The 13,327-nt window shown below is 37.8% G+C and overlaps 1 pseudogene; it reads left to right on the top strand.

Annotated features, from left to right (window-relative positions):
* Positions 1-4,241: 4,241 nt before the first annotated feature.
* LOC150074882 (ecdysone-induced protein 78C-like) lies at positions 4,242-10,700 on the top strand (annotated as a pseudogene).
* Positions 10,701-13,327: the final 2,627 nt, after the last annotated feature.

Below are 13,327 nucleotides of genomic sequence, written 5' to 3'. Positions count from 1 at the left end.
AATATGTTTTACTGTAAGTGGTTGCGAGCAGTGTGCACACTGCGGAGGATCATTTCCTGTAAGCAGATAGAGATGTGTGAGGCGAGTGTGACCTATACGAGTTCTGGCTAAGATTACTTCTTTTCTATTTTTACGAAGGCTAGAAGTCCATAATTGTGATTCAGGTTTTATTTGAAATAGCTTGTTATTTTTTTGCATTTTCCACAGAAGTGTCCATTGTTCCATAGATGTTCTTCGTATATTATGTCTATAATCAGGATATGGGACTAGGTTATTTGTTGAGGATATGATGGAAGGATACTTAGCAGCACTGTCTGCACATTCGTTTCCTGGAATACCACTGTGGCCAGGGATCCATGAAGACGCATCAATTTATGTTTTAATGAGCTTTAATAAAGGATTTTTAGGTGGGGAAGTCCTTTTCAAAGCTAAAAAAGAGCACTCTGTGAAGATATGTATCTTGCAAACAGATTAATCGGATTGTACTGTGCTAAGAGATCGCGTATATCTTCAAATTTTCTGCGGAATCCTTTATGGTTCCAATGTAAAAATTTATTCATTATTTGGTTCTGATAGTACTTTTGGCTTGTACTTTCTTCTTGAATTTATTGCATTATGGTTCTCCTGTTTTGGTCTTTCTTTTTTAGGGAAATATGGCTTTGTGGCATCCATCTCTTTTTCCGCAAACATTTCTAGTATCCTTCAGTGGTTCTTCCTTGTTTTGTGGATTTTTCTCTATTTGGTGGTATCGGAATGGGTGTGTTTGTTGCCTGTTCTGGTTTTTGTTTTAGATCAATCAGCAGCGAACGCGCCCAATCTGAAGTGGATTTCTTTTTTTGGTGGAGTAGTTATTTCTGTCTGTTTCAATTGTTCTATATATTCGTGTTACTTGTGCATACGTATACGATGGTCCATTCGTATTTTTTTTTAAACTCCTGTTGATTAGTTCCAGAAGTTGAAGGGTGGAGAAATCGTGTGTTGTCTTCAATGGATAAACTGCCTTTTAAACTTCGCGAACACCTGAACAATCCTTGATAAGGCACAGCATTTTCCTCTAAAAATGCTACACAAACATTTCATGGGTTCCTGTTGCTCTTTTCCCCGTTTTTAAATACATCCGATGGAAATTCGTTATCTCGGTAGTCACTCGTTTTAAGACGAAATTCAGCACATTTTCAGTTTCTGTTAAGACTAACTACAGATGAAAGAAGTCAATTGAAGAAAAAAAGGACAGTCGATTAGGCAAAATATAAATTTAGAATTCGTAAATTCTAAATTGGTAATACTTGGCACAATTTTAACATCCAAATTCAAACTTTAGTCGAACTATGACAAAAAAGGGCTATTCGACAAATAGCCTAACTTAAAAATAAGCGAGATAAACGCTCCAGTCGACAAGTGGCCTGAATAAGATAAAAGATAAACTCCGGTGCGTTTTAATTGAATACACGCAAGAACTATGGATAAGAAGGGAGGAATTGTAAAAATAAAGAAAAGAGTGGCTAAAATAATATGCTAATCAGACACCGTCTCGCGCAATGAAGTAGAGGAAAAACACGGCTAGAATAAGTAATTTGAATAAATGCAGAGAGTGAAAGATTGAAAATACAGGAAAAACTAATAACCTTAAAATATTAACAGCCCAACATGGCTAAATAACTGCAACTCAAACAATAACATAACATAAAGCCATAGATGAGAATGGCTAAAGTGAAATATAACAAAATCCGACTAATTAAATAGAAAATTGGGAAAGCCATGATCTGAAAAATACAGTAAAGTTAACACAACTATTAGAAAAAAGACAGGATGGGGGCGGGAAAAAAAAGAAACAACAGAAAATAAAAATAGCGGCCATCGTGGCTATAACAGTGACGAATATAATTATCCAAGATTTTGTTGGCTACTAGCCATGCCAGGATTATGGATACATCGGAGACAGCTGAAATCTAGACATGTGAAATATCAGAATAATGATTCAATGGTAGCAGAAACGCTCAACAATGGCTGCCAGTCTAGTAATTAGGGACTGAATACTGATCTAACTGTTGGACATCTGGAATGCCCACTGCTGCTAATGCAGCAGTTATAACTTATTTCTATCCAGTTATGAATGATAAATTAAACGCATACAATTTGGGTTACACGATGGAATCGCCCTGTATTATCAAAATCTTCTTTAGAAACTTTACCTTTATTTTGGCGAATAAAAAGGTGCTACTTTATCCGATATATTAATTGAAATCAAACTGGAATACGAAAATTAATGAATTTTATAGACCTTTTTAACTGTAGATAAAAACAAACGGGTTAAATTATTGTATAATTTGTTCATCTACAATTATAAAATCTTAAATTCATTAACTAGTTAAATGCGAAAAGGTCATTTTATAAAAATCAGTCCCAGGTTAGCAAAAAGAAAGGCAAGTTTTCTTAGATCGTTAAATATTTTGTGCATATTGGGTTGGAAAAATAAGTTTGACTCTTCTCTTAATAATTAAAAGAAAGGGATTGTAATACCTGGAGGGACCAGTTCTCAGGAATCTTAGCAACATCTGGACCGAATGTGGAAGTGCATTGTGATAATGAACTGAGAAGTCTCGCAAAGCTAAAGTATATCATTACTATACCTTTCCAGCAGAAAATTGTCTCATTCAAAAAGGTGTGGAGATCAGTACAGCAGTTTATAAAACTCTGCAAAGCAGCATCACAATCACTCTTACAATAATTCCATCAAGAGATAATTACATTCACTCCACAAGAGTAAGTGTTTTAGTCTACGTTTCACTGATATTACCTTAAGAAACCTATATAGATTCCCTGTCCAATTAAATTTTAGTATTACCATATGCGGACGAACTCAACGTTTTTATTTTCCGATAAAAGTACAGATCAGAAGGCTCTTTAGGAGAAGACAGACCAAAAATTTAAAAAGCGCGAAAAACTACTTAAGATAATTAAATCTAAAAAGCAGAGGTCATCACTAATAAAGTTTACACAAATTAAGAAGCCAACCATCTTCCAAGTAACAATCAATGGATCATTGAAATTCTTAGGAGTCTTTATCAGAATATGAAAGGAAATTGGTCTAGAAGCGACTGTATACGTTGATCATATGTTGAATGATCATCTGGAAGGGATCGTGTGACATCAGGCTTAGCCTTTACTTCTATACCGGAGTGGTTTTTAACGAACAGATAAATAAAAATATACCACATGAACTATAAGAAGGAAGCCAATTGCTTGCCAGTGTTTCGCTAGCTGGGGACCTGTCGTTGCTAAACGAGAGTACTTCTTCCTTGTTATATAAAGGTTAAATTTTCTACGTTAAATAGAAAACTGTATATTTTGGATACGGAAGCAAATTTCGAACATATCATACTGCAAGCGAATTTCAGGAACATGACTATCAAAGGAGAAAACGTTTAGTCTATAATACTTTAATTAAAACACATTAAACAGATGCATTGTTAACTGATTTCGAAAACAATTTACATTATGATTTACCATTTCGTGTGTTGATTAAACTATTGAGCATTTTATGTGGAAACTAGAGAAGTGGCACAAAGTGCTGGATAACTCTGTTCATAGAACGATACTGATATAAGCGAGTACAAAATTATTGCCATAACTTTGTTCCTTAAGTACATAAATTAAAATCTGTAGTCAGTTTATCTTTTTTTCCCCTCTAAGTCTTAGAGGGAAAAGACGTGTCTATAGGTATTCCTCCATATCTTGGCATCTATAATTTTTATCTTCTCTATTCAACTTCAAATTTATTGGACATTTTTTATCGATAAAAACATTACAAGGACTTCACAATTATAGAGTACAAAACTTTGCTACTTTTAACATTAAAATTCTGTGTAAAGTTAAAAGTAACAAACTGTTAGTCAAGTGATGTTTGAGGCATCACTTGATTAAAAGTTCGTTTTTGATCATTTGATAATAATTCATCAGAGACAGCTTAGACAATTTCAATTGCTTTTGATTTTCCTTCTTCTTTGTCATTAATAACTTAATATAGCTGACACACATACACTTTTTCTTTAGCTGTTTTGTATTCAGTTACAGTTCTTAATTATTATCTGTTTTATCTCTTATAATTTTAACTCAATGCCATCAAGTGCTGAAGATGTTCTGTTTGAGCCATTGAAGCCAGGGCTAGGCGAAGGTGATGGGAAAAATTCTTGCAACCCTTTGGATACTTTAGAGTTTCTCTGGATTTATTTATACGAAGTATAGAAAAACAAATAGAATATTGGTGTTTAAAAGAATGAAAGTTTCTGGTAGTTAGACTCAACCGTAATCGTTGTCAATACTGTAGTTTCAAGTTTCAAGAAATGTCTAGCTGTTGGCATGTCCAGAGATATGTTTGTTATGGTAGGATACCAAAAAGGTCAAGGGACAGGAACGAAGATTCACTATTAATACAGTCAGAAGCAGATCAGTCAGAGCGAGAACAAGAAAAACAACTTGCAATGTATGACATAATTCCGATAATATCACAAGCTCATGCTAACCGTGCCTATACTGAGCAAAAGACTAGAGGTCTTGTTCGGAAGCTAGTGATATTTAGCTTGGATGACTTCCAGTCAGCTGCAGGAGATTGTCAGTCCACAGCAGACAGTTTGGAACAGCAGAAGATTGTTGTGTGGCAAGATCTTGCCGCCCTTCTGACATCCTCCATTCAGAGAATTGTGGAATTTGCAAAGATGATTCCTGGCTTCTTAGAGCTGACTAAGGCTGACTAGTTGATATTGATCAAACTAGGTTTCTTTGAAATATGGCTAGTTCACATTGCCCGAATGGTCAACACCTTACATAACATACTCACTTTTAGCAATGGCAGTTGTATTTTTTGCCAGCAAATGGAACTGATGTTTGATCATGAGTTTATTTTCTTGCTCTTCAACTTCGTTGTTACGTTTAAAATTTGCAATTGAATGACATTGAAATTGGAGTTTTCTCAGTTGTTTCTTCTTACAGAGTGATCAAAAATTTATGACCACAAAGCCATAGAACAGAAGCAAGAAAAACTGATGGAGGCGCTTAAGTTGCAAGTTGGCAGGCATCATCACAGTGACCCTCATCTTTTTGCAACTTTAATAACTATAATGATGAAGCTGCCTGAACTATGTTCACTTGACGGGAAGCACATGGGTCATTTACGATGGTATGGATTGTTGTTGTTGTGCTTGGATTTTTCTGGTGCAAAGGCTACTTAGGCCATATTGCACCTATCAAAGTAGTTAGTACTAATTTTATTGGTTTCTATGGGAGCAGTTAGAAATGGTTATATAAACCTATTCGTTTCAGAAAGAGAAAGAATTCTGTAATGTTTGAGTTTTCGCCTATGATATGGCTAAGTGACAATTCCTGTAAGTTTGAGAGAGAAGTGAATGAAATTAGACGGGAGTTGTTATACAAGATGCATTCCAAGAGTATGTGTTTTATTGTTAGTGGCTTGTGGCAATGTGAACACTGTGGAGGGTCATTACCTGATAACAGAAATAGATGGGTCAAATGGGTGTGGCCTATTCGGGCTCTGGCCAGGACGACCTCTTCTTGTCTGTTTGTACGAAAACTGGAGGCCCATAATTGCGGTATAGGTTTAATTTCAAGGAGTTTGTTATGAATGTGCGTTTGCCATTGTAGTTTCCATCGTTCCTTACATATATTACGTATATGTACTTTGTAATCCCTGAACGGGACCAGAAAATTCATTGGGGATGTGCTGGATGGATGCTTGGCAGCATCATCTGCAATTTCGTTTCCCGGTATTCCAGTATGGCCTGGGATCCAGCAGAAGACAACATTTTGCCGATGATCTCGGAGACGAATCAATTCTGATCTGATTAGCTGTAGTAGCGGATGAGTAGATGGGGAAATTTTTTGCATTGCTAATAGGGCACTTTGCGAGTCTGTGTAGATTATACTCTTTTTGATTGAGAGATGGGAAATGTTTTCCAGAGCAAGTTTTATGGCATATAATTCAGTGGTGTAACTGCTGCATTCTGTCGGAAGTGACACGGAAATGATAGTGTCATTGAATACCACTGCTGCACCTGATCCATTCTCAGACTTTGAGCCGTCAGTATATATTTTCGCAAAGTCAGGATAACTTTGTAAATGTGCAGTGTGGAGCTGCTGGATGTTCATACCCGTTAAAGAGTGTTTCCCCCATTGGTGAAAATAATAGTCACAACACGGCATGATGACAGACCATGGAGGAACGTGATCTGTAGGTTCTTGGTGGACTTGATTGATTTGTATATTCCAGTTTTCTGCTAGTTCCATTAATCTAATACCTGCAGGCCTAGTTGCTTGTGGTTTGTTTCTATAAAATATCGTGAGTGGCGGATCATTAAATATTGACCAATTAGGATGGGTCGACTGACTTTGGATCTTGGTTGCGTAGTTCAATAATAACATCTTTCTTCTGATGTTTAGAGGAGCTTCGTAGGCTTCTACATAGAGACTTTGCACTGGAGATGTTCTGAACGCACCTAGAGCTATTCTTAGAGCTGAATGTTGAATAGGGTTGAGACGAGATAAGACACTCTCCCTAGCAGAATCAAAGACAGGTGCTCCATAGTCCAGACGAGATCTAATTATGGATCTATATAAGTGAAGCAGGGTGTAGCGATCTGCTCCCCAGGTTGTAGCTGATAAGGCTCTGAGTATGTTCATTTTCTTTTGGCAAGCTGTCCGGAGATGTTCAATGTGTTTTTGGTAATTTAACTTACTGTCAAAAATTAAGCCGAGCAGACGAATACTATTTGCTATTGGAATAAGGTGGTTATCTAATTGGAGTTAAGGATCAGGATGCATTTTACGTATGGTACAGAAATGAATGGCAGTAGATTTCTGGCTGGATAGTCTGTAACCGTTTTGTGTCATCCAAATCTGGATCTGATTTATTGATATCTGCAATTGTCTCTCAATGTAGTTCATGTTTTGAGAGTGACAGGAGATTGTGAGATCATCGGCATAAAGATATGAGTCCACTGTTTTCGGAATAAGTTCAGTTAAGTGGTTAATTCTAATTGCGAATAGAGTGGCGCTCAGAACGGACCCTTGAGGGACTCCTTCTTCCTGAACAAAGTTTTTAGAGAGAATTCCTTGGTAACGAACTTGAAAGGATCTTTGTTCTAAGAAATTTTGGATGAAATATGGCAAATTTCCTCTCAGGCCAAGAGAATGCAGATCCTTTAAAATGCCAAAACGCCATGTGGTGTCAAAAGCTTTCTCAATATCCAGACAGACCATAACGAGATGCTCCTTTTTGATGAATGCATTTCTGATGTTTGCTTCGGCTTTAATCATAAGGTCCAATGATGATCGATTTTTTCTGAAACCAAATTGATTATTATTGATTAAGTTTTGGGACTCAAGATACCAAGTCAGACGGTGGTGAATCATTTTTTCGAGGGTTTTGCTCAGACAGCTGGTAAGTGAAATTGGTCTGTAGTTTTGAGGAACAGAATTGTCTTTACCAGGTTTTGGGATAGCCAGAACGTAGGAATGACGCCAGGAGCTTGGGTATGTATGTTCAGTGAATATTCGATTGAGGAAGAACAGCAGTGATGACTGTGACTTTGTATTTAAATTTTTGAGCATTATATAAAATATCCCATCAGGGCCAGCAGCGCTGTTCCTTGTGTTGGTAAGAGCATGCTGAAGTTCAACCATGGTAAATGGTTGATTATATTTTAGTGCACATCTGTCAGTGAAATTCAGTTTGGATTTTTCAGTTACACCTTTAATTTTTTGAAACGATTGGTCATAAGAAGTTGAGGAGGACAACTGGGAAAATACGGATCCTAGTGCATTTGCGATTTCTGCAGGAGTAGAGAGTTCCTGTCCATTCCAGTTAATTAGTGGAGTAGATGTTGGAGGAATTTTGCCATTTAACAATTTTATCTTATTCCAGATCAGTCTGATGTCTGTATTTTTATTAACTGAGGAAGCGAATTTAATCCAAGATTCTTTTTTTGCTTTCCGTCTGATATAACGGGCTCTTGCTCTAAGTCGCTTATAATTAATAAGATTGGAAGTGGTTGGATGTTTGTGGAATTGATTCCAAGCTTTGTTTTTCTCTTTTTTTGCATTGTTGCACTCTTCGTTCCACCAATAATTTAATTTTCGCCTTTTCCTGACTTGGTATTGTGGAATTGCAGCGGTTGCAGCTGTTAGAATTTGGTTTGTTATATGTTCGGTAACATGGTTGATAGAAGAGCACTGTATGATATGGTTGTCGAATGAGACAAGCGTGCTATATTTTATCCAGTCAGCCTTTGGAAATTTCCATTTTACTGGATTGTCTGTTGGTAATGAACAGGAGGTTTGAACTTTGCATATTATTGGGAAATGATCGCTGTTGTGGGGGTCGTTAAGAGTTACCCACTGGATACTTGGATAGAGCACTGGAGAGCAAATGGAAAGGTCTATTGCAGAGGTTGATCCGGTAGGAAAATGAACATAGGTGGGAGAGCCAGTATTTAACAACGTTAGATCCTGTCTATCTATTAACGTTTCAACAAGTTTTCCACGTCTGTCTAAGCTGGAAGAACCCTATAACGGGTGGTGAGCATTAAAGTCACCTAGTAGACAGAAGGGAACTGGTAGTTGCAACACGAGACCTTCGATTTCCTGAATAGAATATGGACGATTAGGTGGAAGATAAATTGAGACCAATGTAACTGTGATTCCAATTACTACGCGTACGGCAACAGCTTCTAAAGAGGTTTTCAATGGAATGCATCTGGAAGGAACTCTTGAGTCCAACAGGATGGCTCCTCCTCCATGAGCACTATTAGTGTCAGATCTATCTTGTCTGTAGATAGTGTAATTTTTGACTGTGGTGGAAACTTGGGGTGTCAAGTTGGTTTCCTGTAGGCACATAGCTACAGGATTGAAGCAGTGAATTAGTTCGTTGATATCATCGATGTTGCTGCGAAAACCTCTACAATTCCACTGAATTATTTTTTCCATTATTTGGTTTTGTTCGTGGAAGATGTATCTGACTGCTTTTTATAAGTTGATTGTTTATGACGGTCTGGTTTTGGTTTTTCTTTTCGGGGAAAAGTGGGACGTCCCGATTCATTGCTATCATCCATATCATCTTCTGCGTGTATTTCAAGCAGTTCTTCTTGACCGATAGAATCATCTGTATCCATGCTTGTTAGACCTGATACTTTCGTCTCAGCAGAATAAGATTTTTGCAAATTTTCTGCTGCCTGACGATGCGGAAGTCTCTGGGTTGGAATTGAGAGTGGTGTGTTATTGCTTTGGTCTGTTGAATTCGGTTTAGATGGATGCTGGATCAAGAGTACTGATCGTGCCCAGTCTGATATTGATGTATTTGGAGAGATGGATACTTCAGTCTGACATGCCACTGATTCGTGTCTGAGAGTGGTAGAAGCATAAGTGCGTTTTGGCATACTTAAGTTGATCTGTTTTTTCGCTTCTTGGTAAGAGACTTTATTTTCAATTTTATATTTTTGTATTTTTTTCCCTATCTTCCACAGTTCACAGTCCTTAGAGTAGGCTGGATGTTTGCCACTACAATTAGGGCACTGTGGTGTTGGAGCTTTGCATTCTGCTTGTGTGTGATTCTTGCAGCTGCAGTTTGGACATATGGCGTCTCCACGGCATGCTGTCTGAGAATGGCCGAACTTTTGACATTTAAAGCATCTGAGCGGATTTGGGATATAAGGCCTAATGCAGCAATTCAGGTAACCTGCTTTGACAGAATCCGGTAGATTTGGAGTACTGAAGGTCAAGATTATGTTTCGCGTGGGAGTTAAGTTGCCGTCTTTTCTGATCATGATACGTTTTGCATGAGAGACATTTTGATCTTTTAGCTCCTGGACAATTTCTTCCTCAGAAACGTATAATAGATCCCATTCCGAGATCACTCCTTTGGAAGAATTTAGTGTGTTGTGTGGTGTAACCTGAATCGGTATTCCGCTTAAAGAAGTAAGTTGTAGTAGTAACTCAGAATGTCTTGGGTAACAAGTCTCTACTAGTAGATCTCCTGATTGGAGACGTTTAACCATTTTTGGTGAACCTGCAGCGTTTTCAAGGCATCTCTGGATGATGAAAGGTGAGAGCTTGCTCACAGGTTGGGATGACAAAGAGTGTATTATTAGGAAAGCTGGAGATTCCTGCTTCCTAGTGTCTTTTTTAAGTCTCTTTGAAAGAGAGAAGTCATGGTCGGTGTCATTGTCAAGTTCATGTTGAGAGCACTTCGGCTCTAAACGTGGAAATTCATTTGTTTCCATCTTTGCTCCTTTTCGCCCCGAGGGTTGGTTTTTCCCCCAGGTTACCGGCCCCGCCACGTGGAGGCAGGAGCGGTGCCGCCAGTGACCAAGCGGTTGTTTAAGTTAGTGGATTTGGTTAGTGATATATATAAAGAATAAGAAAAGAAAGGTGGATTGCCTTTCTGGGTTCTTACTTTTGACTTTTAAAGCACAGAACCACTTCAAGTAAATAAAATAACAGCCGCACTGGAAAATAAAGAAACTATATCACTTTGGAGATCACTCTATAATCACTGGAAGAAAATCGCTTGTCACTATCGCTTGGCACTCGGGGCCCGATGGTATGGACCTAACTGGAAACACTTGAAACTTCCACCTTTATTTGCTGAAGTATTTGACATTACAAAATGTGAAGAAAGTGCAGTTCGATGACAGCTGGACGATAGTGGTACAAATAAACTGTGTGTGTGGGGGGGGGGGGGGTTACGTGGCAAACCTGCTAACCAGACATTAAACAACACCGGTTGAGGCATCAAGTTCAAATAGTGGACAATTGGAGGAAAGAAAAAGGGAATAAAAAGTAATTGCGATTGGTCCTGGCGGATGAACTGAGATTTTACACTTCTTTAGAACTGTACCACTATCTTCTTGCATATATTTCACTTTGTGGGACCAGGTCTGTTTTGTATTTATTAGACCTTCACAGTGGCATCTATGATCTCCTGCATTCATGATGACTAAAGTCATGGTGGTTATAAATGAACACCTGCGTGATTTAGAAGGATATTTAGAGAGATATACATACAAATACATGATCATGAAAACTGTGAAGTATTAAAATCATACAGATCATTGTAAACTGTTTTATTCATAATCTCATACATTTGCTGCATCAGAATTATGGAAGAAAATGAGAGAGAGAGAAAATGGTATAGTAAAAATATTTCTTGGTTTTTCGTGTAATTCAGAAATTAGTTGGATTACCAAAGTTGCATGTGATTTTAACACTTTAAATTTGACATGACTTTGTACTTTTTGTTAATAAAAGTGACACAAATAACTGCACAGGAACCATCAGATATGTCACAAAGTCTAATGGTGATTGGTGCTGTCCTATTTAAGGAATTAAAGGCATTGCTAACGAGTGAAAAATCTTCATTTAGATGCCGAATATAACTTGCATATGGGGAACGTGCAACTTATAATGGTACTGATAGAAAAAGCACTGGATGATATTGAGTTAATATTATAAGAAATAAAACAGATAATAGTTACGAATTCATTGGTAAAATGGGTTTATTTCTGTTATATTCAATACGTAAGTAATTGAAACATTCGGCTATTTTTCCATAATCTTTCTTTTCTTCCCCTTCAGTTTAATTTTTTCCTTTCATTTCCTATTCTCGTTGCTTGAAAATTATGCTATTGGAAAATTCCAGTCCAATATCCCAGTTTCTATTTATGAACACAGGATATTGTTTGATTTTATTAACTTTTTTTTTAAAATTGAAATAAAGAAATATCAAATCTTAATTAGAAAATAAAATAAACCTAATTTCTCAACAACGAACGTTACCTGCATCAGTGAAATCTTTATATAGTTGTGGAAGGGATTAGGCCTGTAAGAAAACACTCTTTTCAATGAATACACACTCCGGACTATACACAAAGCCTTGAGGGTGGGTTTAGCCCCTTTCGCCCCCCCCCCCTCTTTTCTGAAGCAGACAGCCTTTTAGCAAAAATATTACAGGAAACATTTTCGCCCCTCTGCATGCCATCTGAAAAAGAAGAAACGACAGCCTATGAAGAAATTTCCTGCTCCTTAGCATCTCTATAGATCAAATCTTTTCGATTTATTTTGATTAATGAGCAAATTTCGTTCTTTTGCTAGTATTGAGCTCTCGAATTCTACTGATCGACACCTGAGGGCGCCCTAAATAACCAACTTACTTATTACATTTGTGACACTTCGAAAACACCGAAGATTGTAAGTCTACTTTATACTTTCCTTCTAAACTATGTTTCATTACCGGAAACACAACGCCACTAGATGAAGTTCCCCGAAATTCTCAATACACGAGCTGCATTCAGCCATACTCTCCCAGTACTATGGTGGAGAATCGCCAACTTTACGTCCTACTTCTTTTTCCCATCTTCAGAATACTAAAGGGAAAATTGTGTACATGGTGACGTGATGGAATTGGCTGCAACTCTGGATAGGTCAAAGTCTCGGCATGTTATTGCATTGTTCGTCCGTGTCCTATAGCTGTCATTCCTAGTTACAAGGAGAGGACTACCTAATTTCCTCCTCTGGTTCGTGAAGGTCTCGCAGAGGAAGCATTAGCTCCAGGAGCGCAATACGCACACTTCCGCTAGCGGAAGATTCAATAATCAGCTAGATGGGAGTGACCAGCACACAATATCCGCGGATAGCTCCGCATGGCTTGATTCAATCCGGCTGTCTTGGTCACTGTTTCTTGTTAGAGGCCCGGGCGACCAGACAGCACGCTCTTGACAACATTAAAGACTACCGATCGACGACAGTCTTCAATCAGAAGAGAGCAAACGGCTTCATCTTTTTTTTCCCTTCCTTCTTTCCCCCTTCGTCTCTTTTTAAGCTGCACCAAGAGAGAAAGAAAAACAGCCGAAGAAAGCCTGCTGGTGTCTGAAGAATTACATTTCCGTTCTCGCGCTTTTACAGATACCGACCACGGTCTCTGGAACGTGAGGGGAAATCTTGCATAGAGATAGAGACAGACAGAGAGAATCTCATTCCAGACTAGTGCATGTTCCAAACATTTCGGTAACCTCAGAGAATGAGCGAAATTTAAATTTCTACTTTACGTGGTGAGATGTGGTTTGTCCCGTCTTACAAAGAGTTCGCCCCCTCCAGAACTGGAAGTGTTAAACAGAATAATTCTGGACGTTAAAAGATTTACAAATCTATACATCTTTTAAAGTTCTATTCACTTCAATTTAATATTTTTCATTTAAATTTTAACTTAAAATTGCACGAGAACTCCTGATGGATTAGAGATGTACGAGTATAGCTTACAACA

The sequence above is a fragment of the Mastigoproctus giganteus genome, unplaced genomic scaffold, assembly GCF_048544385.1.
Source record: "Mastigoproctus giganteus isolate SK-2022 unplaced genomic scaffold, ASM4854438v1 scaffold_17, whole genome shotgun sequence".
Lineage (NCBI taxonomy): Eukaryota > Metazoa > Arthropoda > Arachnida > Uropygi > Thelyphonidae > Mastigoproctus > Mastigoproctus giganteus.
The sequence above is the reverse complement of the archived record's forward strand: the minus strand, read 5'-3'. Positions and strand labels throughout refer to the sequence as shown.